The sequence below is a fragment of the Drosophila mojavensis genome, unplaced genomic scaffold (assembly GCF_018153725.1).
Source record: "Drosophila mojavensis isolate 15081-1352.22 unplaced genomic scaffold, ASM1815372v1 contig_136, whole genome shotgun sequence".
NCBI lineage: Eukaryota > Metazoa > Arthropoda > Insecta > Diptera > Drosophilidae > Drosophila > Drosophila mojavensis.
The window spans coordinates 30,532,333-30,557,672 of NW_025318667.1; the positions used below are offsets into that span (position 1 = coordinate 30,532,333).

The window sequence follows — 25,340 nt, forward strand, 5'->3', positions numbered from 1 at the left end:
AAACACGCATTGCCTGCAGTACACTGCACTGCACCACTGCAGTGGTAGCTCATTATGGGAATTTAATTGTTTAATAACTTTTCTTGTGGATGGACTATCTTCATGAAACTTTAAGATTTTGATTATAACATAGATATGCATGTATTTGCCAAACATAGATTTTGTATGTATTTGAAACAAACGGGCAGGGGTAAATCGACTCAGCTCGTCGCCTTGATCAAGAATATATATACTTTATGAGGTCTACTACACCTCCTTCTGCCTGTTACATACTTTCAACAAAACCTGATTTCCCATTTTCAATGGTTTCAGGGTATACAAATTTAAGCTTATGTGGTGGTTGGTATGAGGTAGCGAGGTGCTGGCTGAGGATCTTCTTAAGCGCCCCTCCTCTAATGAAGACTAATAGTCCAGCCTTTAGCTTTGACAAATCGAACAACTTTTACCTTGGCCCAAGAAACCCAAGCGGGAGTGGGCAGCAGCGGGGGCAGTGGTCGGAATATTGCGATATTTGAAATTCATATTATTGAATTGAAATTTGTAGTCTGTTCTTTATACCTTCTTTCTCTTCTTCTTCCGCTTCATCTTTTAGCCGCTGGCACTTTGACCTCCTGCTGAGCTGGGCTGAGCAATGACGCCACCAGCATCAGTCAGACAGCGGCTCAGTTTATTGCTTCTAGGGCGTGCCGGCTCAGGCGGCCTGCTCTGTGCTCCTATTCACACGCTGGTTAATTGAATGTGGCAACTAGAAATCGTTTTTACAATCATTAGGAAGCAATTCTTTTTCTGTAAGGGGCAACTGGGTATTAGGCACGCCTCCAGCCAGCTGCTCGACCAACCGACCGGCTATCCAATGCCGCGTGCTTGGAAATATCGAGTCAATAGCAAAAATGCCACCTTCCATGTTAATTGCACAAAATACCTTACCCGGAGGCGAATAAAGGCTGTACAATTGAGGAATGTAGTGAAAAGTCGAGACTCAAAACTAGAGCGTAAACGCGACGAGGACTTGTGTTAATTTGATAGCACCCTGTACCTAAACGATGGGTATGTTGGGCTAAATGGGCTACTGAATTGCATACACATTTATATGTTCTATCTAACAGAGGCTAAAGGCTAATGACTCGAAATATATAAATGCAGCTCGCTAATGAAAACAGAGCTACATGTGATTCTAGTGATTGCTCTGAAATTTCAAAGAGAATATTGGCTAACAATTTAAACTCTAAAGTGTACAAAGTGTTATCTAGAATCATGTTTATGCTTGAAACGATTTCCAATTAGATCTGTATTACGACAAAAAACTTGATCTTCCTTGGATTTAATCACAAAACGCAGTTCTAAATTAATCTATACAGGGTATATTTCAGTTGGTAGCACTTGGCTGTCTCTTCTCCTTGCTTGGTGGATTTCATTTCGATTTCGGTTCAGCTCGGTTCGTTTTCAGTTTCAGTTTTGGTTTCAGTTTCGAAACGAAATCTCTGCTCAGTCGCGATACAATGTTTGCCCAAGCAATTCATTAATCACTGATAATTACAATATATGTGGGCCTATGTCTACCTGCGCATGCTCTGGCCTATCTAATGAACGTGCGGCCAGCGACTACGGCTATGACTACGAGTTAACCCAAGTCGAGTCTGAATCTGAATCGAAATCGGAGTCAGAGTGTTTGAGCATGGTCATGAGTGTGATTTGGGGGTAAGAGCGTAAGTCTTGCCAGTAAGTTGTAAGTGGTATTCTGAGGCAGGCCTATAGAGAGTGTGTCTGGTACGTGAGTGGCGTGGCTAGTTCCTGTCTGGGCTTTAAGTTTTCGAATTTTCTAGCTTGTTGCTAAGCGTTTGCGTGTTGCGGCTTTTAATTGCTTGCGAATTACAGAAACACGGGACAAAGCGGCTCGCTAGACGGCTGTTAGGTACCAGCCCCACATTCTGCTTGACCAGGGGCTGCGGCAGGGGTAGAGGCGTAGGCAAGCGGCACATTTAGCCTGATCATGTTTGATACGTGCAGGGTCGCATATCAAACTAAAATCTGATATTTCAGTTTTTGCCTTTTCGACGAAAAAAGGTTTTTTTTATTTTTTTTATTTTCTTATTTGTACAATTCGTTAAACATTTCAGCCAAATAAATAAATGTTTGACTTTATGAAATCATGACTTTGTTTCGGCTTTGCTGCGACCCAAAACAGACTAACATATTAGCTCAACTCAACCCTCTCCACTCTATGCAACGTTTTTGTTGTGTTCCTGTCAAAGTTCCACTTAGCTTACAAGTCGTTACATTTTTTTCCGGTTACAATTTACCATTCAAGGCATATTGCTCTCATTTTAGATGTATAAAACATGTTCCAAAAATATCTTAGCTCATTTCCAAGTAAGATGATCTTAATTATTAATCGATAATTGCTTTATATGTACAAAATCAATTCACTTCAGTTTAGCACCTTTAAAAGTATGTTTTCTATTTATAGGAATTCTATATTAATAGATAATTCAAAATACTATTTCAAAATCAAATATATTCAATTATAATTATAAATAGTTTTTCAGTTACAAGTATTTTAGTTTATAGACATACTTGGTAATTTTATTGCGATTCAACGAGATCAATGTAATTTAAAGCAGTTTAATAATTCAGAATTAGGCTTAGTTTTGACAAAGAAAACTCTGTTTGAGCTGTTAGTATCTAGGTGATAAACAACCAATAAATCTATCATTGTATTCAAATCTTCAGATGTACTCGACATTAATGCATATTCTTGATAAGTTTTTTTTCTCTAATAATAATTATAATAATTATTGAAATAATAATTATTGAAACATATTTATTATGCTTCCATTAACCATCTTATCATGTTCAATAGTGTCATATACATATGTATGGCTCTGAATCAGAGAAAAGCTGGCTGACTTGGCAAGTAAAATGGCCTCACCGTTTGTGATATTATTGACTCAGGGATCTTTTTCTTATTAGACTATACATATATTTATTTAAGTTTATATATATGTTGAGATTAATAAATGAATAATAAATATGTTTAGAGGGTATGTTTAAGCCGTAGTCACTGCTTGTTGCATCTGTTTCCGATGATGGCCAAGCCCGGCGTTATCGGCTCAACTCTTAATCTCCATTGAGCATGTGTACCTCTGCCAGTCATGCATACCTCTACCGTGACGGATCAGTGTGGTTTTCCTTTGTCTGGTGCTTATCATACCCACATCTAGCCATTTATAATGGGTATACAAGTTTGCAAAACTTGGCCATGCATAAAGTATTAATAATTATAAATGCCTATATATATGCCCCTATATATGGATATACATCTGTGTGCGTGTGTATGTCTGTGTGTCTGTATTTATTCTTTGAACAGAGAGCAAAAATAGCATATTGACATCAGCGCCACTTGAACTTTGGCAACTCACACACACACACAACAGCGGCGCTTGAAGGAATTAACATACATTTTCGGTTTGCCCACAAAATTGGGGGCAATGCAATTGGCTGGCTTGGCTGGTTATCCGACTGGCTGGCTGACTATGAATGATTCATGCTAATGCATTTTCCCAAGGAAAAACCTGCCTGGTTATAAAGACAGGCCACTTGCCAAATGCGTCGTCTCTTCACAGACTGTGGGCATAGACAGGGCAGGAGACGTGGGTCTTGGGGCCTCGCTTGCTGGTCATCAGTGACAACATTTTGGCCGGCCGGCCGGCCGGCCACTCAACTTTGGCGGCGGCCGGCTCTGTCGCACACTCTGCATGTGTGTGCGTGTGTGGGCTGCCTGCATTTTGGGCAAATTTCAAGCACATTGCCAACTGCTATGGTGCCAAGCGAGTGTCTCTCTGTCTGTTTCTGACTAAAACACAAAAATCCACAAAAAAAGTCGAGTCATATTTTTATACGAATCACCTTACCTTAAATGAGAAGACTTTTGATAATATAGAATATCCCACCAGCTGAAATGCGTCTAATAATAAACCAAGCTATCATAATTGATAGAGGTATACTTTAAGATTCGTATAAAGCGAATCTGGTGAAAGCTTATAAAAACAAAATGATGAAATCACTGGTTTTTGAGAGTTTGATTATTAAAATAGAAAGCACACATATATTACAGACATTGAAAATGAGATTTGATTATTAATTACCTGTTAGCTGAAAAGTTAGTTTCTGTGATACCGGGATATCGAGATATCCTTTATTTGACTCACCTTAAAGTACGGAAGCGAGTGAGTATCAATAGAGTCTTCAAACCATTTATTTAGAAATTTCATCTTACCTTGTAGCATCTCACAATAACCAACTTGATTTAATTATCAAATACTTGCTTACAAATTTCATATTTTTGGAATTTGTGGTGTGCCTTGTACGGACTATGCATTGGATATATAAAAGACGTTTGAAGGAAACTTGAATTTTTTAACACCCAGCTTGACCAAGTCTCTAACTCCAAATTCGATGTCATTGTACAGAGTGACAGATAGAGCTGAGCTAGATCAGATGAGCAGAGCTAGATCAAGTAGTATGTTTATAAGACTTGAATCTTAGTTACAATTCTTTTGCTTTGAATTATACTGCCAACATTATACGAACACTGTATGCGCATTTAACTTCATATTTATTATAAAAATTTAACAGCTGGTTTTCTTCAATGCTTAATGTCCAGATGAAAGTAGTACTTACCGGATTTGCAGTAGATGGATTGAAAACTTGCTCGAACCGACGCAATCGATATGAATTTAATGCCCGCCCTTGCTCCACGTTTCACGCTCCATATTGCTCGCTGCACTATGCCGCTTGTATTGTCTGTGCAGCAACAAATGATTCTCTATTGAATAATTCACGTCTAGTTTGCAGCATGGTTTACTCTCCTTATGCGCGGAGGAGACTATATTTAGTTTGGCGGAATGCTCATCTTGTTGTCAGTTTTCTCCCTAAGACTACATTTTCTGTGACCTGGCCAATCGGCAGCAAAAAGTCTCTTATATCAAAATAACCTCGCCTATACCTATAAGCGGAAAATCTATGTCAGTACATATAATATCAAAGTCTATCTTATCTATCTATATCAAATATTATCAGCAATTGTCAGGATCTTGGAGGTTATGAATCGAGAACGGGTATCATTCAGCCACAAATGTTTTTACCTGCGATTTTTTCTCCTTTTTTTACTTTTTGACCAATTCCGCTTGCGACTTGTGCAGTGAAACGTGCCGAAAAAGTGTCAAAGTCTACAAATCTGGCAAAACCTGAACTCTTCTCGATACTAAATAACTTATAATTTTTAGTTAATGAAGCAGGTTCCAGCGAATACCTGGGCTATATAATATCATTCAATAATCTTGAAAAAGAAAAAACAACCTAGGAAAACAAGTAAGAATGCTCTAGTCGAGACTGCGCGACTAGGAGATACCCTGAACCCTCTAAGTTGATATTCTACTCATTCTGCACTTCTTTTATGCACACATGCATACACACGCACGATAATCACGCGCTCTGCTGATTGCGCAGTTGGCAGCGACTGCGCTTGGGCTGCGCTGCAGTGTGGGCAATATTATGAGAATTTATTTGTAGAATATATTGTAGACATACAATCTTAATAAAACTTTTAAAACGTAAAAAATGTGTGTACGTTCCAAAGCACAAGTCTCTAGTACTTGAAATGGATTTTTTACAAATTGTAGGCGAAGGGGGCGTGGTATCCAAAATCTGTAAATTAAAAATCTTCGCATCGATTAACTGTATATATACAGTAAATCTGACGTTTCTAGGTCTAAAAGTGTTTAAATTAGGCTGAAAAAACAAAATAAATTTTTCGATTATTCTCGATAAAAAGTTATCGGATAAATTATCGACAAAATATGATAAACTTGTACTGCGTAGCTTGTACCAGCTCTCTAGCTCTTATAACTTCTGAGATCGACGCACTCATATGGACTTACGGACGGACAGACGGACAAGGCTATATCGATTCAGCTTGTCGTGCTGATCAAGAATATATATACTTTATGGGTTCTGCGAGGATTCCTTCTGCCCGTTACATACTTTATCACAAAACCATTATACCCTGATTTCCCATTTTCAATGGGTATAAAAACACAATTTACAATTCTTGGGAATACAAGCTCGAAGTTTCATTATTTGTTGAAGATTTTAGGCTTATCGTGGTGTTGTAGTTGTTTGTAGTTTTAAAACATTTTGTATTGTTTTTACTGTGGCAATTAACACAAAAGCATTAATTAAGTTACGAACTAATGTCTTTTAGACAACAGCTGCACTGACAGACAGCCAGACGACATGAATGAAGATGATTTGTTTAAAGCAACATGCGGAAAAAGAGTTTAAAAATAATAGAAAAAACGATGAAGAGGGAAGAATTCCTCCCCGGGCAGACAGCCAGACGGGCAGACATACAGGCGGAATGGTTCGGTCCATGATCCGGACAAAACTGCTTAACAAATTTTCAACATTTCAATGTTGAAATTCGTTATAAATGAATGAACATTGTAACGGAAAAAATGTGCGTGGAGAGGAGGAGGGCTATTTGGGGGACAGCTAGAGCTGGAGGGATAGTGGTCTAACCAAAAAAGATTGTAGGCTATTTTAGCAACTGCTTGGGCCATGTTGCTAGCTGCTGTCCGATGTGAGATGTCTGACGCCCGTTGTCTGTTGTCCGTGGTCCGTTGTTGTTGTTAGTTTTCCAGTTTTATTTCATGTATTTATCTAAACACTTTAAAATACGCGTAAGTAATAATGATGACCATGTCAGTGGCCATTGAAGCTTGCCATTAGCAAGCAGAAGCAGCTCGTAGGCATTTTGCTAATTGAGCAACAAGTTCGTCCATGCTCTGTCAGTCTTTTGGCCAGGTTGAGAAATTGTGTTCATATTTCCGGTGTTTCGACTATTTGCAGAACTAACCAAACAGCCAACTTTTACTTTCCTCCAAAAAACAAGTGAGAAGGCTCTGGTCAAGACTGCTCGACTAGGAGATACCCTGAGCCCTCTAAGTTGATATTCTACTCATTCTGCACTTCTTTTATGCACACATGCATACACACGCACGATAATCACGCGCTCTGCTGATTGCGCAGTTGGCAGCGACTGCGCTTGGGCTGCGCTGCAGTGTGGGCAATATTATGAGAATTTATTTGTTGAATATATTGTAGACATACAATCTTAATAAAACTTTTAAAACGTAAAAAATGTGTGTACATTCCAAAGCACAAGTCTCTAGTACTTGAAATGGATTTTTTACAAATTGTAGGCGAAGGGGGCGTGGTATCCAAAATCAGTAAGCTACAAAATCTTCGTATCGATTAAGTGTATATATACAGTAAATCTGAAGTCACTAGGTCTAAAATTGTTCAACTTAGGCTGAAAAAAACAAAATCTATTTTTCGATTATTCTCGATAAAATAGTTACCGAACGATTTATCGAAAAAATATTATAAACTGCGTACTGCGTATGGTACACACGAGTATGCATGCCAAATTTCAGCTCTCTAGCTCTTGTAACTTCTGAGATCGACGCACTCATGCGGACGGACGGACGGACAGACGGACAGGGCTATATCGACTCAGCTCGTCGCGCTGATCAAGAATATATATACTTTATGGGGTCTGCGATGAATCCTTCTGCCCGTTACATACTTTTTCACAAAACCATTATAGCCTGATTTCCCATTTTCAATGGGTTCAGGGTATAAAAATGGAAGAAAGCTCTTGTCGAGACTACTCGACTACGAGATCCTCTGATCCCTTCAACACAGGCATACACACGCACTCATAAACACGCATTGGCTGCAGTGGTGGCTTACTATGGGAATTAAATTGTTTAATAACTTTTCTTGAGGCCTTTCACATTATGATTATAACATGGATATGTACGCATTTGCCAAAGCACAAGTCTCTAGTATTTGAAATACGCCTTTTACAAAAGTAAGTGTGAGGGGTGAATATAGGGGTGGGAGGTAAATGTTGACAAAAATCGAAGCTCTATAAAGTACATATGAATCTACAATTTAAATTTGGAGACTAGCTCTAAAGATGTGACAGATACTAATTTATTACTGATTTATGAAAATGTTTTTAACCGTCTTTCGTGTTTCAGTCTTGGTGATATATATATATATATATATATATATATATATATATTTGAAAGAATCGGTTCTTTCTTTAATGTTCCATTACGAGAACTTTAATGGGTTCCGGCATACATTGCATATACATATGTATACATTTATATACTCACATATCTAAACGTAAAATAGTTCACCCTCCAATAAAAGGTAAACAAAAATGCGTAACAGAACAAATGGAAACAGATAGGAGGAAAAAGAAATCAAACTCGTCATTATCGGGCTTGGCAGCCAATAGGGCGCGTAATAGGGTACTTGGGGGACTGGCAAATAAACGAATGATTTTCTCACTTGATTAAGCAGATAGTGGAGTATGAAGTATAGGCTATTAAATAGCATGGTACGTTATCTCATTTGGTGCATTACCACGTGTCCCATTCTGTCAATTGGGCAACAGTAATACCTGTCAGCGGAAGTAAATAATTGTCGAATACTTTTTAAATATTGTATCGATATTTTAAGTTTTTAAAAAATGTCAATATGATATTTGGTATTCAACTTTAAAAATATCGATATATCAATGATTTTATTAATATTTTTTATTCCCACAATACATTTATATTATTTAAATGATAAAGACCGCTTTACTCCAGTATTCGGTACTCAAAACTATCATAATGTTTTTTTTTTTATACCCTGAACCCATTTTCAATGGGAAATCAGGGTATAATGGTTGTGTTAAAATGTATGTAGCAGGCAGAAGAAGGCGTGGCAGACCCCACAAGGTATATATATTCTTAATCAGGGCGACGAGCTGAGTCGATTTAGTTCGGTCCGTCTGTCTGTCCGTATGTATGAACGCGTCGATTTCAGAGGATATAAGAGTTAGAGACCTCAATTTTTTTAAATGTCCGTATATACAGCCCGGATATCGAGTTTATCACCAAAAATCGATAACTCATCCTGTTATTTTTTTATCGATAAAAACCCATATCGAATATCAGTTATAAAATTCTATTTCCTACATCTTTACTTATATGCATTTTATACAATTTCGGTTTTTGTCAAAATTTAGCCCCACCCCTATATCTACCCAAATATTTGTAGAAGACGTATTTCAAATACATATATATATTTTTTTTTTTTTTTTAAATAATTTTTTATTGCGGCTTCTTGTCTTAAACTCTATAGCGCAGTCATCATTAAACCTTAAGCTAGAAGTCAGTATTTACATTATTTACACATATTTAAAAAATTTACAAGTTTTTGTGGAAATCTGTGGTCCAAAGGGTGAAGCCTTTTAAGCCTTCGTCTATTGTTGTTGTGTGCCAGGTCAGTAGATCAGCTGTTGCTAACTTTTGTTGGGCAAAAAAAGCTGTTTTTAGTTGGAAGTTACTTTAAAAAAAAGCTGAAATTTTATGAAAAAAGTTTGAAAAAAATGTTGCTTTAATTTGATTGATATTTAAATATATTTTTAGTAACTAGAAGTCATGGCAGCATTTCTTCAACCGTGGCAAGCCGTATCTGTAAAGTATTACACTATATACGTTTTACCTGACGCTTAAAATTGAGTATATCAATATTAATTTTATTGCGTTTTTATGTTTTTACAGTATTGACCTGACTAAAACTTCTTACCACTTGCGCGTTCGACCATGGCAAGGAAAGTAATGCCATTGCAAAAGTGGCCAAGTCCCTACATTTTTTATTTCCTCCCGAATACTTATAAGCACACCTCTCAAACTAAACTGTGTAGAGTCTTAAGAATTTCACCACTGAATTGGGTGAATATTCTTATATTGGACTTCAATACTTTCAATGTTCTTTGAATTGAATAACTCTAGAATTGGAACGATACTATTTTCGTTTACTCGGAAAATATATACAAATGCAAGAAAACGAACCAACATTTTACACTATTTGAAAATTTGCCGGCAACCTATTAATTAAAACATATTTTACACATACATTTTTGTACTACAAATGAGTTGCATACATTCTTTTTAATTGCTTTATAAGCTCTGTTAGAGAATTTTTACTTTTTATTTACATAGAAACAAGCAGTTCGATATCAAATTATGATAAATTTATCAGTAAAGAAAAAAGCGGAAAAAGCAAATTATTATTATTATTTTTTTTTTATCCAGAATTCCCGCTGCCCGCTGATGTGTTAGCTACCTGTTTTTATTACTTTTTATTTTAAAGCGCAAATTATATTCGGCTGTTCCATTCAAAAAATCCGAAAAATTCGTTTTCACCATATTCAATTTTTTTACTCTTCGATTGGCTCACTTATCACTCAAATATGTCAAAAATATTGCAAAAAATACTCGATATTTAGACAACAAAAAAATACAAAAACGATATAAATATATATTTTGCATACAAAAATTTCGATATATTGATATTTTGATATATTTTCAACAGCCCTATAAAAAATACACAAATAATTAAGAAATAAGTATGTTAAAGCAATCCTTGCATGAATAAAAATTTTAAAAATTGATTCGATGAATGACGTATAAAAAAAACACGCTGAAGGTTCTACCGAGATTTGAACTCGGATCGCTGGATTCAAAGTCCAGAGTGCTAACCATTACACCATAGAACCAGTCGAGTACCAATCGTCCAGAACTCACAAAAAGACGAAACGACGTAACAAAGGCATCAGCGCTCAGCTATAAATAGAATCCCGTTGGTGGTCTCAGTTAACGACGACAGCGGCAGCGGCAGAGACGTTTCAGGGCGCATTGCAAAACATTGACAGAGTGGCAGAAGCATAGGTAGTGACAGTGACAGCGGCAGAGGCAGACGCAGAGCAAGGGATGAACGCAGTGACAGAGAGCGGCAAAAGGCAAAGCCACCCGAATTATCATTCGATTTCTGACTCAATCAGATAAGGAGGCCCAAATGAAATGTATATACTATAATGTAAATATATAAAAGTATGTCTGTATATTACACACGTTTTTGTGATTAGCTGGACCAACTTATATATGTATCTACTTTAAAAAGGAAGACAAAGCTTTACAAATAAATGGATTAATTATGTACTCATTCAATGAAGATTTTACACTTTACTATGTAATTCATATGTCTATGCACTCCATCATTCATTATCTACTCATCATGCAGTCTGATTGAAATGTCAGTGGGCAACTGAACCGGTTGACTTTAAGCGGATGATCCGTGCGGATGGGCAACCTGCTGTCTACAGGTGCTGGCCTAGGGGGCCGGTTAAAGGTGTCGAGTCGGTGATCGTCACGTCTAGGCATTGACTGCTAATGACCTGGCCCCAAAGAGGCAACTCTTCTTGCTTTATCGTGGCAAATCCATTAGTTCATTTTATACCCTGAACACATTTTCAATGGGAAATCAGGGTATAATGGTTTTGTTGAAATGTATGCAACAGGCTGAAGGAGGCGTGGCAGACCCCACAAAGTATATATATTCTTGATCAGGGCGACGAGCTGAGTTGATTTGGCCCTGTCCGTCTGTCTGTCTGTCCGTATGCTTGAATGCGTCGATTTCAGAATATACAAGAGCTAGAGACCTCAATTTTTTTTTGTAAAATGTCCGTGTCCGGATATCGATTTTTGCTTTTAAAATTGGATAAATCATCCCGTTATGTTTTTATCGAATAAAAATATTCAAGTTCAAGTCAGATGCCAGTATAACTAATTTTGAATGATTTTTCATTTTCTTAATTTGTCAAATATTCAATAGAATATGTAGATCATATGCTGAAAGTTTCAATAAGTTCCGTTAAGTCAATCGACGTTAAAAGATAATAAAATGTTAGGCCAATTAACAAACGCACGTGCAGCAGCTACAACAGTCTTCGTATACGAGTGCACACATACATTCAAACTTCTTCTAGAACATTCTTAGTTTGATTTAGTTCTGCTAGGTGGCGCTGCAGCAGTGAATCTATTTCAGTTTTGCAGGCGCAGCTTCCTAAAGTGGGGTGGCGTAATGAGTAGCGGCGTGACGCTTGATCGATAAGTCTCGGGTTCGAATCTCTCGGGTTCAAAATATTTTTATATTTTATTAAATGAGTTTTGTATTTCATACTAAATGTGCATTTTTATTAGTTTGCTTCAGGGTAGTATCTAGTCGAGCACCCTCGACTAGAGTTTTCTTACTTGTTTTCCTTAACTTTTCTTGCGGCAACTGCGTTGCGACTGCGACTGCTCACAGCGCACATACGAGTAGTTCACACACACACCCAGGCACACGCACACATACACTGTCGCCATGACGCAATCGGTGGGTTGAAATGCTAATGTTTGGTCTTTAGTATGGGCCGCGCAGAAGTCTGGTTAAACATTCTTGGGAATTTTTTATTACAATGGTTGTGCCGCGGCATGGCCCGAACGTGTTGACAATATGCTGATTGCCAAGACCAAAGCCCATCAAAAGAGGAAGAACTGGTGGAGGCAACAGAACGTAGTGTCAAGTGCGGCCAGTGAAGAGTTCTTGCGAAATGAAACCAATTCAGAAACTCGCAAAACCCATAAAGCGTACGAACTATTGGAGTGTGTCTCTTCTTGGCCATCAGGAGGCTAGCAATGATCCCAACTGATCCACACCTGTGCGTACATGTGCGTGTTGAAGCGTGTGTCTGTGTGTGCATGGCATTTGATTTGTCAATTTTTATGTTTCGAGTGTTACGTGTCAGAATTTTCGGTTAATGCTCAGCACCAAATTGGCCACCGGGCACGTGAGGGCCCTACACCAAAAGCCATTTGCATGCGAGCTTGGCTTCGACTCAATTTATTTGGTTGCTTTTTAATAGAGTCTAGCCTTTGATATATGCTCACACTTCAACTGGATTTCAGGGCTATCATCTATCAAACGGGGGTCTTTGATTCTGCCGCTTCAACGAGAATGTGCTTTATTCTTAGCTACTCTCTCTGTCTCTCTTACTCTCTCTTGCTCTCGATCTGTGCTCGTGTGTGTCAATCAGAGTTGGGTTATGACGACGCTAATTTCAATTAAGCAGTAGACTTGTAATTCTCAGTAGATCCTTTGAGTAGGATCGCTAGCAACCCTTGTGTTATGGCAAAAAATTCTATGGCAACACTATGGTGTTACAAACATTACTTAGTTTTCCTCATCAATAAAAATACAATTGTGAATTTAAAATCAGTTTAAGGGAGTATACAAACATCGTATTCTTCAATTCAATTCATCTACTTAAGTTCCTTGAGATTACAAATGCCACTTAAACTTGTATGTTAGGTATTTTACCTTAAGCATCTGTGTATATTATATGTATTTATGTAGCTATAGCAATTTTCCACCCTTGTGTTTTTGGCCCATTCAATTAGCCCTTCGGTCTGATCCATGTTGTGCTTTTCATTGTTTATTATGATTTTACGTCGCACATTCGGTGGCCCAATCCATATTTAATTCTTTATTTGGGTGTGTGTGTGTATGAGTGTGAGTGTGTGTTGAATACAATTTAATTGAAGCGCATAATTGACCCTCGTCAGGCTGTGAACGAACTTCAGTCAATGAGACTTCTATGGGACAATACAGTCTCTTCTCTCTCTTTCTCTTAACAATAGTTGAGGATTATAATTAGCTATTTTTTCCAATATAGGAAAAATATAATGAATAAATATATTTTCAAAGTATTTCAACTACGTATGATTTGATGTGATATTGTTAAATAGTTTCTTTTCGTTTGATCCATCAAGTATATAAGTATGTTCCAAAATGTGTCATGACAGTTTTAAGAGCTCAGTTTTTAAGGGGCATTCTGTCATAATTCTGGATAAGTATAGTACAGGTATCCCTCGTATAACGCGATAGTTACGTTCCAGAAGAATTGCGCGTTATGTAAATCCGCGTTATATAAAACATACTTTTCATATAAATTTGGGGGTTAGGTTCCAATAGGTTTGTTTTTCAATAAAATACATACAAAATAACAGATGCACATATATTTCAACTCATTACAAGATATGAATAATCAAAATTCAAAAAACAAAATTTAAATAATTATGTGCACATTAAAAAAATTATAAACAAACTAAAACAAATTAAAGGTTTATTAAAAACTTTATTTTTATTCTTCAAACTTCATATGGTAATTAATCTGTTTCACTGTCTTCAAAGATCTTTGCACGTTATAATTATGAATTTTCCCCTTCGCGTTATATAAGCCTAAATTTCGCGTTGTACTGAACCCTAATTTTTCTAAATCGCGTTATATCGAAATCGGGTTGTATAAGACCGCGTTATACGAAGGATACCTGTATATACCCAGATATAGTAATATATATATTTGGTATGTACATATATGTACTACGTATGGAAGTATACCGGAACATCTTCATCGATCTATTTACCATAGAAACGGGATGTGGGATGTATTTATATGAAAGTTAATATAGTATTCCAAGACTTCCCTTTTTATGAACTTAGATTTTTGTTGCACTTTCCATCTATTAGACTTATTTCTATTCCATAGAATATTTTAAGTTTTTTTCTATTGTTAATAGAAAAATCTACGATATTAAAAAAAAAATATTTTTATATATACATGTATTGAAAAATTCATTTGGACATCGATAATCTCAACCTCAACTAAGCAAGAATTGAAAATACTCGTTCTCATCAGATTGAGATAGCTTTAATTAAATATAGAAAGTAAATAATATTATATTAAATGAATTAGAAGGAACTCTAAATATGACTATACTGTAGTTATTATCTATTGGAAATGTAATGCACTGTTTTCGTGAACAAATTGTAATACCATCGAATGGAGAACTCTACACCTCCATATCAAATATTCGTTTAATTTGAACCGACATCGAGGCCCCGATGCCAAGGCACAGATAACGTTAACTATTTAATATTTGATTGAATTTTATTTGTGGCTATTACCATAAATATTTTCTTAGGCGTCTATTTCAGATTGGCTTATTTACCGACCTCAGCGACCGTCCAAACGGTCGACCGTTCGACTGACTAACAAATCGTAGCGATAAGACTCAAGTGCCTAAAAAACGTTCAAGAACTGAAGGGGGTTTTCTTGAATCACATTTCTTGAAATCACGTTTCACGTGTACTTCAATATTATTCGTAATCTATATAATTAGGAAAAGTGTCTGCAAGCGAAACGCTTGCTGCTTAGCCAATTCTACCATTCCATCGAGCTAAGTTTTGCTTCAAAATAAATTGCGGAATGAATATAGCCGGATATGATTGATATATATACATTTATTGACTGCTAAAGACATAGGGTTTAAAGAAATTCACACTCCGCTATTTAGATCAAACACCCCCTTGAAAAAATTACAGTTACTTAGCTACTCCATTATTAATAATTCAATTAGTTAGTTTTAAAAACTTTGTCGTACAGGACTAATTTGCAATGCAGCTGAAGCTTTACAGAGAATTCATTTCATAAGTTCCCACAAAGCTTAGAGATAAAATATCAAACATTTGTATTTACACAAAAACGCTTTTATTTATAATCTTTGGCTCTGAAGTCTAGCTAATGGCTGATTATATTTTTAATGGGATGTATTCATTTCAACCGAGCAATGTAATACATAGTATAACAATTGATAGACATATGGACGGACTGCGGAATGGGCCACTCCCTTTTTTTGTCTGTAACATAAAATCATTTAATCACGCATCTTCAATGGATTCAGTATGAGAGCCTAGATATATCTTATGACATCGTGTAGGAATCGTCTTATATATTAGATACTTTGATATGTGCCTTCCATTCATCTCCATAAACACTCAACAAAATTAATTCACTGAGTTGCGAAACAAATATCTTGAGTTGTTGCTACTCTACTGTACTTTGATAAGAAGGCAAGGATGGCAAGGACGACATCTAAGTTGGGTATGTTGTTCTGATTGGATTTGGCAGCCAGGTAGAAAGACGCACAAATGAATAGCTGGCAGAGCAGTTGCTGCTTGGTTCAGGGACAAAGCTTTTTGGCTCCTAATAGAGTTCAACCACTTTTTCTTGGGTTTTGTCTTTTTCTTTTTCTTTATTTGATTTTTTAGGTATAACTATAGGGGGTTTTTTCTTAATATATTTTATTGAATGTATGAAAAGCTCTTCCATTTGATGCAAAATATTCTTTGGCATGTTTTTTTTTTCTTTATTTTTTGTTTTGTTTTGTTTTTGTCCTTTGGCATTTTCAGGTAAGTCTCAGCACATTCATTGTTTTGGCTCGACTGTTAAGGCTTTTTTGGTTTTGAATTTCAGCATTATGCTTATCTTAATTGGTCTCTCCGAAACTTTGACGGAGCTGTACCGAGCCAACAATTACGCGACTAGGACAAAGTTTGTATAAGTGTATATCTCTATATATATCTAGAGATGCTTAGCTCGTATTGTCAGTTCGTTTGATCATCATCTCACCTACTTACGGTTGACAACGGAAAATATTGAAAATGCTTTTCAATGCTTTTGCCAAGCCCCTGCCCAGTCCGTGGGGCGTTCTCATGTCGTTAAGTTGGAACGTCTCTCAAATGAGTTCAAATGTGACGAAACAGAAATACTAATACGTCCATATAGATACCGAAAATATACTCTTTAACAATAGGAACTACTGTAGTTATAGTGAGAAGTTTTTTTTCTGTTGCTATTTCTGCTTCATTATTAATTAATTATTTATCAACTATTGCAGAACTGCTCACACGTGCCTGATATCTGACAAAATATTTGTAAGATTATGACAGGCAACTTGATCGGGGATTTTTATTTCTATTTATATGTCTCCAAAAGGAGTGGAAATTGTGTGTAATAGCTTCTTAATTAGAAAATTGGCGAGACTAAAAGAGGATGTTATGATTGTATACTCAAATAATGCTCTTCGATAGCTAACCAATTGATTGAGTTATAAACAACAGTTTATGTATATATACATATATACTGTCAGTTTCCGCATGGAAATAATTCATAGAGGGTATATTCTAGTCGATCACTTCAGATTGTAAAACTGTAATATGTTATAAACGATACTAGACACATATATACATAAATATTTGCTATAGATTTAACAATTTTTTGCTATATCTCTTCTTGTTCGTTTCCAGAGGCTCGTCTCGTGGAATCTGCGTAATATCATATATCTATATGAATATTTCAGATCCGAAACTAGTTTGAGCAAAAGTAAAACAAAAATTTTAATGTGACACTCATGGCCATTTAACTAATTTAATTAATTCGTTTTTTTTTTTTTTTTTCAATTTAAATTTTGCTTCGTATGCCCATAACGATTATTATTATCATTTTATTCTATGTATTCTTTTTGTTGGTTTTTGTTTATTTATTTATTTATATTTTTGTGGATTGTGATATTTTACTCGTAGACTCATTTAGCACATACATAGATGGGCGAGAGAACATTTTATGGGTTGCCGAAAAACGAGAAAAAAATCCGTAATATTTATTGTCATTTCGTAGCCGGCAACTGCTTGAATATGGCATCATCTCAACTGATGATATCAAGAGCCCAGCTTCCAAACTTGTTTTCTAACTGTCTCTGACCGGCTAATGGCGCCGTCGTTGGCCCGTGCGACTTTCATGCATATGCTTAGTGGATCGTTTAATGAATAGAGCACCGAGCAGGTGCCACCGGAGCGGCAGTGGGCGCAGAGATACAAACAGGTGACCGGCCGCAGGTGAATCGCGCGCAGCATAGGGCACAGGTGATCGGGCCGAAATAATGCTACCATCTTCGATCTGGTTGTCTAAGTCAAACTCGAGCTCGATGTCTGGTATGCTAATTCTACATGCGGCAAATCAAATAAACATTCAAATATGAATTAAACTAATCAATGCAAATGGTTCGCACTAATTTAGCAGTTTCCTTTATAGTTTCATGTTTCGTGTTTCGTGCTTAATGTTTCATGTGTAGGGTATAGCGTTCAGTATTTGGTTTCGCCTCAATCGTTCCAACAACAAACATTTTCTATATCGCAGTTCCAGTTTGTTTCGGCTTGCTTCAAAAAATTCGACTTCCTTGTTTGCCAACACATTGCATTCCAGCCATAAAAAATATCTGCGACCATGCAGTACATATATTGAGCATATACATATAAACATACATTAATATGTATGTGTGTATGGTGTTATATGTGTATGCATATTTCTAAATAGCATGTGAGCATCTGCTCGTTAACATGCCACTCATAATGACTCCCTAGCCGCGGAAATGTTTGGCCAAATCGCCTCAGCCACAATTAACAAGTTCTTATTGCCTGACTGGACTTATAGCTTATGCTAATTGGAATTGCAGCCTGGCTTGGATAGGGCTGGGGCTGGGGCTGAGACCGATGTCGGGCACATTGACCCCACTTCTTGACAACTGGCACCCCTCACCTAGCAGCCCCCAGTCCAACCATACGCTGCGCCTGGTGAGTGATGAATGCAAGTGCTGTATATACATTATACATACATATGTATGCATGTATTTTGGCAACACTTACTACACATACACACATGTATACACATACAAACCTATATGTATATATGTCTTTAATGATAATTAGCATAACGTTAGATACTCAGCCTGGTTGTCACACAATGTTATTATCTATTATCATTAGGACTTTGACAACGAGAATCTGAGGAATGGGCATTGAATATATTTGACTTACAGGGTAAACATATATACATACACATGTATGTATGTATGTATAAAGTCAGGGCTTTCAACATTTAGCTAAAAATTAAATTGTTGTCTTATATATTAAATATTTCTTTTATATATAATATATTAAAATTAGTTTCAATGATTCAAATTAATAGCCAAAGAGAGCCCATAATAAAATGCCAAAAAATTTATCACAGAAATTACTAACATTGCTAATTCTTATAGCTTTCAATTTATTATTCTCTGAATTAATTGAGATTGCTGATTCAGGGCGTAAGCATATGAGTATGTGTGCACATGTATGTACATATATGATTTCTTGTATGTAACCGGCAGATGGAGTCGTGAGAGAAGCCCGAAAACTATATAGCTTCTTGATCAGGATGACAAATATACAAATGTAGACATATGTATTTATTTATTATACGTATAAATATATACATGATATACCTACATACATATGTATGTATATGTATATATGCCCGGTACGTCCAAAATCAACTAATTAAAGGCTAGCCTAACCCAACAAATATTCTGCATACTTCGCTACACTCCCTTTCATACGAAACGTTCGCGTCGTCTAGCAGCAGCATTTAAAAATCCGATACTTTATCGATTAAAAACATTATTGAAAACAAGTAAGAGAGCTATAGTCGAGACTGCTCGACTATGAAATCCCCTGAACCCTTCTAAGGATTGATATTTATTCGCCTCGCATAAACACGCATGGACTGCAGTGTGGGCTTACTATGAGAAATGAATTGTTTAATAAATTTTCTTGGCGATGGACTATTCTATGAAAATTGTAAGTCGTGATTAAAACATTGAAATGCATGCATGCAAAGCACAAGTCTCTAGTATTTGAAATTTACAAATATGTGGATGAGGGAGTGTATATAGGGGTGGGGGTTGAATTACACCAAAAAACGAAATTAAATAAAATACATACATATACAGTAGTAAGTCAACATTTAAAGTTTGGAGACTATAGCTTTAAAGGTGTAGGAGATACAATTCAATAACTAGTTTTCGATACGTTTTTAATCGATAACAAAATATCAGGAGTAGCTATCGTTTTTTGGAGACGGACTGATGGACAGACAGACGGACAGGACCAAATCGACTCAGCTCCTCTCACTGATCAAGAATATATATACTTTGTGGGGTCTGCCACGCCTCCTTCTGCCTGTTACATACATTTCAACAAAATCATTATACCCTGATTTCCCTTTTTTGATGGGTTCAGGGTATAATTGGCAATACATTTATATCTGCTACATCTTTGGAACTAGAGTTGCCAAATTTTAAATGTAGATTCATTTGTACTTTACAGAATTTAGATTTTTTATAACTCACCTCCCACCCTTATACATAACCCGTCACCTCTTAATTTGTAAAAGGCGTATTTCAATTAGTGAAATATCAGTTGTTCAAAGACTTCCGGGGATGTCGTAGTCGAGCAGTCACTACTAGACCTTTCTTACTTGGAATCATTCATTCAGGAAAGTGAAAGGAGTATATTGGTTTTTTGCTGTCTGTCCGTCCGTCCGTCTGTTCGTATGAACGCAATTTATTGGCGCTATTAAAATCCGCCCTCTAGGGGCTGTGATTTCTCAATTTCTGTTATATTTTAGGCACTATTGATGCTAGAGACCTGAAATTTGGTATTTATGTATTACTCGGGATATATGTATGTGTGCCCACAGGGGGCGTGTCAAACAGAAAAAGTTATACCTCCTACAATTTAAAAGCTAGAAGGTTCAAATTTGGATAGTTGAATTACTGGTAAGTTTTTCTATCGATGACATAAAAATAATTGTTACGCCTTTTTAGGGGCGTGGCATATCATTCGGCATTCAAACTTTACAGTTACGTTACCATTAGGTCGTTCTCAAAACTGGCCAAAAATGAGGTGTCTACGGCCAGTAGGGGCGTGGCAATCGGCATTTGTAGTGCCAGCGTTTAAGCTGTAACGCTCGACTGCAACGTTCTTACTTTTTTTTTATCGAACAGTAGAAATTCAATCAGCATTGCTGTATCTATAAAATCCATATTTATTAATTGTTTGCAAAATAAACCAAGTAAGAGTGCTCTAGTCGAGACTGCTCGACTAGGAAATACCCTGAACCGTGCGAAGAACTGATATTTCAATCATTTTGCACTTCTTTTATACATATGTATGTATACATACAAAAATACATACACACATATACATATATGTAAATAAGCATGCAACCATACGCACAAGTAAGCAAGTACTCCGTTAACTGCGCAGTTAGCAGAGACTGCGCTTAGGCTACAGTGCACTGTTCTCCACTCATAGTATAGGCTCCCTCACCAAATGGAACTACACATACATACACATATGTATATACATACATACATATATACATACATATCTATATGCATGTGTACAACTGTAGTTGTGACTCAGTCCGCCAATCAAACAGTTTTATGCATGTATGCACATACATACATACATATATTGTATGTACATTCATTCATACATATGAATGTATGTATGTACATAGGCGATACAGTTGAAGTTGCCTAGCTTGAACTTGACTACAACAGTTAACATTGAATGCATAGATAGTTGTTTAATACAATTTTTTGAGCAATATGTAATTTCGTACAATTACATACATACATATGTATGTATGTATGTATGTGCAGATATTCTACATGTTTTTTAAGTAAATGTTAAAATTAAAAGTATGTTGATGAATGTCAGATTGTAAGATTTTAGTTCGTGTTAATGAAATTTCACTGTTAGTATACATACACACATACATATGTACATACATATGCGTACATCTTGTATTTATAATATGGACAAAATCGAAAACGTGTTATTGACAGCTTTCTGTGGCTGCAGTGATCGTCATGCACAGTCGATGCGCCATTATTGATTTTGGAGGCATGCAATAACAGCAAGAACTGTGATTTCATTTTCAGTATTTATGTCTACAAAATATGTAAACGAATAACGCCTTTCGCGGTAATTTAAGGCATTTGTGTACATAAGAATTTTGTTAAGATTCGTAAACAAATCACGTACAACAACAAACCGCAACAAAACGCAGCACGGGCGCAAAACGCAAAGCTTTCTGAATGGCGCGCAGGGAAGCACAACACGCACATATGTATGCGTATGCACACAAATGAATATACATACATACATACATCCACAGAAGCAAAAGTAGTATGTGTCAATGGATATATGCATAGGTATGTATGTATGTATACTTAACATTGCCTATGTAGCTGCGTCGGCGTTCTTGGATTGCACATTGGGCTAGCGCGCGGATTTTTCGACGAAAATTCAAATATTTTAAAGAAAGTCAACCTATTTTAATTAAAAAACATGAATAAGATATACTTTGACTAAAATGAATCAAAAGATTTTAATTGCTTTGATGCATTCATGACATTCTGGCTAATTGCTAGCGTGAAAAATTATCGTGGTTTTAGCTATTTTCACTAAAATTTTGGAAAAGAAAGTCCAGGGTATGTAGAATATTTGTATTAAAAAAAAATTAATAACGTATTAATGTGTTTTTTTTTTTTGGGCATTTATTTGAGCTGTCCAAAATTAGAAAAAAGCTAACCTGCTAATCCGTCTATTGTGGATTATAACACACTTTGTGCCAAGTTGTGCCAAAAAGTAATTATGTGACATTATAGTGCAAAGTGTATATAAACTAATGTAAACAAAATGTTTGCACCATTTTGCCCCGATGTGTATATATCCCTTATATTGTAGTTGTGATTGAATTCGCCAATGAGCAACTGCTTGAGAACTACATACAAAAAAATGTTCGCGCATCTGCTGTTTCGAGTTGGATTTATGGTGAATGGAAAGAATTCGACTTAAGCACGGAGAAAAAGGATGAAATCAACACCAAAGTGAGAAGCTTTCACCATTACATGCAAAAGAAAAAAAAGATTTTAGACAATACATACCAAATGGCTTTTGTCCAATATAGCTATGACAGTAAGTTCATTGTTGTCTTCAAATCCGAAGCCGTCAACATCAAGACCAGTTGGACGACCACCCATTAAATATGTTAACACCGGTCCTTGTCAGAAGAGAGAACTGTTATCCAATTCAGCTCACAACACATCTCTCCTTGCCACCGCAGTTTCGGCAGAAAAATTGAACAGAAGAAGATTATTTTTAGGAACATTTTTAAATGTAAAATGCTTATAGTCATTTTGAATGCATTGTTATTTTTTACTTATTAATTATTATTATTAAAAAATTAATTAAAAACATTTGTTGAATTTAATAAGTTCGATCATTATTAATTACCGTACACGTATCAATAAGAGGAAACCAATCTCATGTGGGCGGCTAGGGAAGGCGTGGTCAGATCGGTCTGAAACTTAGATATATTTTTATTTGTATCGACTCTATCATATGTACCAAAGAAGCTCTAAAACTTGAATTTTCGTCGAAAAATCGGCTCGCTGGCCCAATGTGCGACTGTAAGCGTTTGCTTTCGTGCACTCTTTAGTTGAACCAGCACTTTGAATTTTGCATTACTTCTGCGAGCCATATATTATCTGTGCACATGCAAACATACATATGTATACATAACAGTAACGCAGTCATACATATGTATACTATACCTACAATATACAAGCGACTTAATGTAGGTATTACATACTTGTATGCATCTAAATAACTCTTAGTTGTTGAATTTCACAGCATAGGGTACTTAATCGTCGCCTTCATAAAATTAGCCTCATTCCTTATTGTATGTTCCACTTCGCATTCATTAGCCGTATTCGTGCGAGTGCGCTTTGCAGTGTTCGTCAAGCGTCTGACGTTACCGTCAACCGCGGGTCCATTTTGCATGCATATGTCACCACTGATGCCATTTCAGCTTTTTTCCCGTCAGATCAGGATTTATGCAAAATTACAAAATTATCTAGTTAAACTTATCTAATCAAATTAAAATATTAAATTGAATCGAACATATAAACTACAATGAATTTACGGATACACATTTATGTATACTACATGCATATTTAAAATAAATCTTCGAAATTGCCTTCCAATCACTATTGAGCTTTTCTGGCCTTTCCAAAATTGGCAGCACTGTATGTGACGCGTCATCGCCGTCCGTCCGTTTCTCTGTCTCGCCTTCTACTATTCATTGTTGCTCTTATTATACCCTGAACCCATTTTCAATGGGAAATCAGGGTATAATGGTTTTGTTGAAATGTATGTAACAGGGAGAAGGAGGCGTGGCAGACCCCACAAAGTATATATATTCTTGATCAGGGTGACGAGCTGAGTTGATTTGGCCCTGTCCGTCTGTCTGTCCGTCTGTCCGTCTGTCCGTCTGTCCGTATGTATGAACGCGTCGATTTCAGAAGATATAAGAGCTAGAGACTTCAAAGTTTATCATTAAAAATCGATAACTCATCTCGATATTTTTTTATCGATAAAAACCCTTATCGAAACCCAGTTATAAAATTATATCTTCTACACCTTTATTGCTAGAGTCTCCAAATTTTTAATGTATGCTTATATGCAATTTATACAATTTCGGTTTTTGTTAAAATTTACCCCCCACCTCTAAATTCACCCCCTCACCCTCACTTTTGTAAAAAGCGTATTTCAAATACTAGAGACTTGTGCTTTGGCAAGTACATGCATATTCATGTTATAATTATAATCTAAAAGTTTCATGAAGATCGTACGTCCATAAAAAAAGTTATTAAACAATTAAGTTCTCATAGTAAGCGCACACTGCAGCCCATGCGTGTTTATGCATGGTTGCTTGTGTGTGTATGTGTTTGTGTATGTGTGTGTGTATGTGTTTGTGTATGTGTGTATGTATGCGTGTGTGTGTGTATGTGTGTCTGTATGCGTGTGTGTGTATGTATGCCTGTGTTTGCGTACGTGCGTGTGTGTGTGTGTGCGTGTTTCTTGTGTAAGCTGAAAGTCGCGAAAAAGTATTGAAATATCTATTGCTCCAAGGGTTCAGGGGATCTCGTAGTCGAGCAGTCTCGACTAGAGCTTTCTTACTTGTTTTTTGCTTGTGGCTGCTGCTCGTTTATTTTCGCTTTTTATACCGTGAACCCATTGAAAATGGGAAATCCGGGTATAATGGTTTGTTGAAATATATGTAACTGGTAGAAGGATCTCAAAAGACTTAAGGCCTAAGGATTTAAAATTTGTTTTTCAATGTCCCTATATGTACATACATATATAGCGCGGATATTCAGTTTATCTCCAAAAATCGATAGCTTATCACGTTATTTTTATCGATTAAAAACCTTATCGGCTATAAAATTATATTTCCTATTGTGTGTGTGAGTTTCTTTTATAAGCAGAAAATAAGCGAATAATTATTGAAATATGAGTTGCTCAAAGGGTCCAGGGGATCTCGTAGTCGAGCAGTCTGGCCTGAGCTTTCTTACTTGTTGCTTTTCATTTTATTATTTTTTTGTTGTTGGTCTTCTCAAAAAAAAAAAAAAAAAAAAAAACAAACGACTATGCCGGCCGGCGTTTTTAACCGAGTGCCACTGCGAGTAAGACTCAGCCTCTGCCGGGGCAACGGCAAACTGCGATTGACTCACAGTATGTTTACCCAAATGTACATG

At 36.3% G+C, this 25,340-nt stretch overlaps 2 long non-coding RNA genes and 1 other non-coding gene across 5 annotated transcripts; all 3 read right to left on the minus strand.

The window, feature by feature from the left end:
- Positions 1-9,210: 9,210 nt before the first annotated feature.
- Positions 9,211-23,632, minus strand: LOC116804661. 3 transcript variants are annotated; one of them, XR_006358054.1, is made up of 4 exons: positions 23,393-23,632; positions 23,035-23,107; positions 22,686-22,851; positions 9,211-9,484 (listed from the first exon to the last, which is right to left on the minus strand). It is a non-coding gene; the product is annotated as an uncharacterized LOC116804661 (long non-coding RNA). The 3 variants fall into 3 exon arrangements; XR_006358053.1 differs by having other exon boundaries at positions 22,686-23,107; XR_004364664.2 differs by having other exon boundaries at positions 23,035-23,632.
- On the minus strand, positions 10,616-10,687 carry Trnaq-uug. Its single transcript has one exon. It is a non-coding gene; the product is annotated as a tRNA-Gln (tRNA).
- LOC116804660 lies at positions 15,537-17,251 on the minus strand. The gene is made up of 2 exons (XR_004364663.2): positions 16,489-17,251; positions 15,537-16,432 (listed from the first exon to the last, which is right to left on the minus strand). It is a non-coding gene; the product is annotated as an uncharacterized LOC116804660 (long non-coding RNA).
- Positions 23,633-25,340: the final 1,708 nt, after the last annotated feature.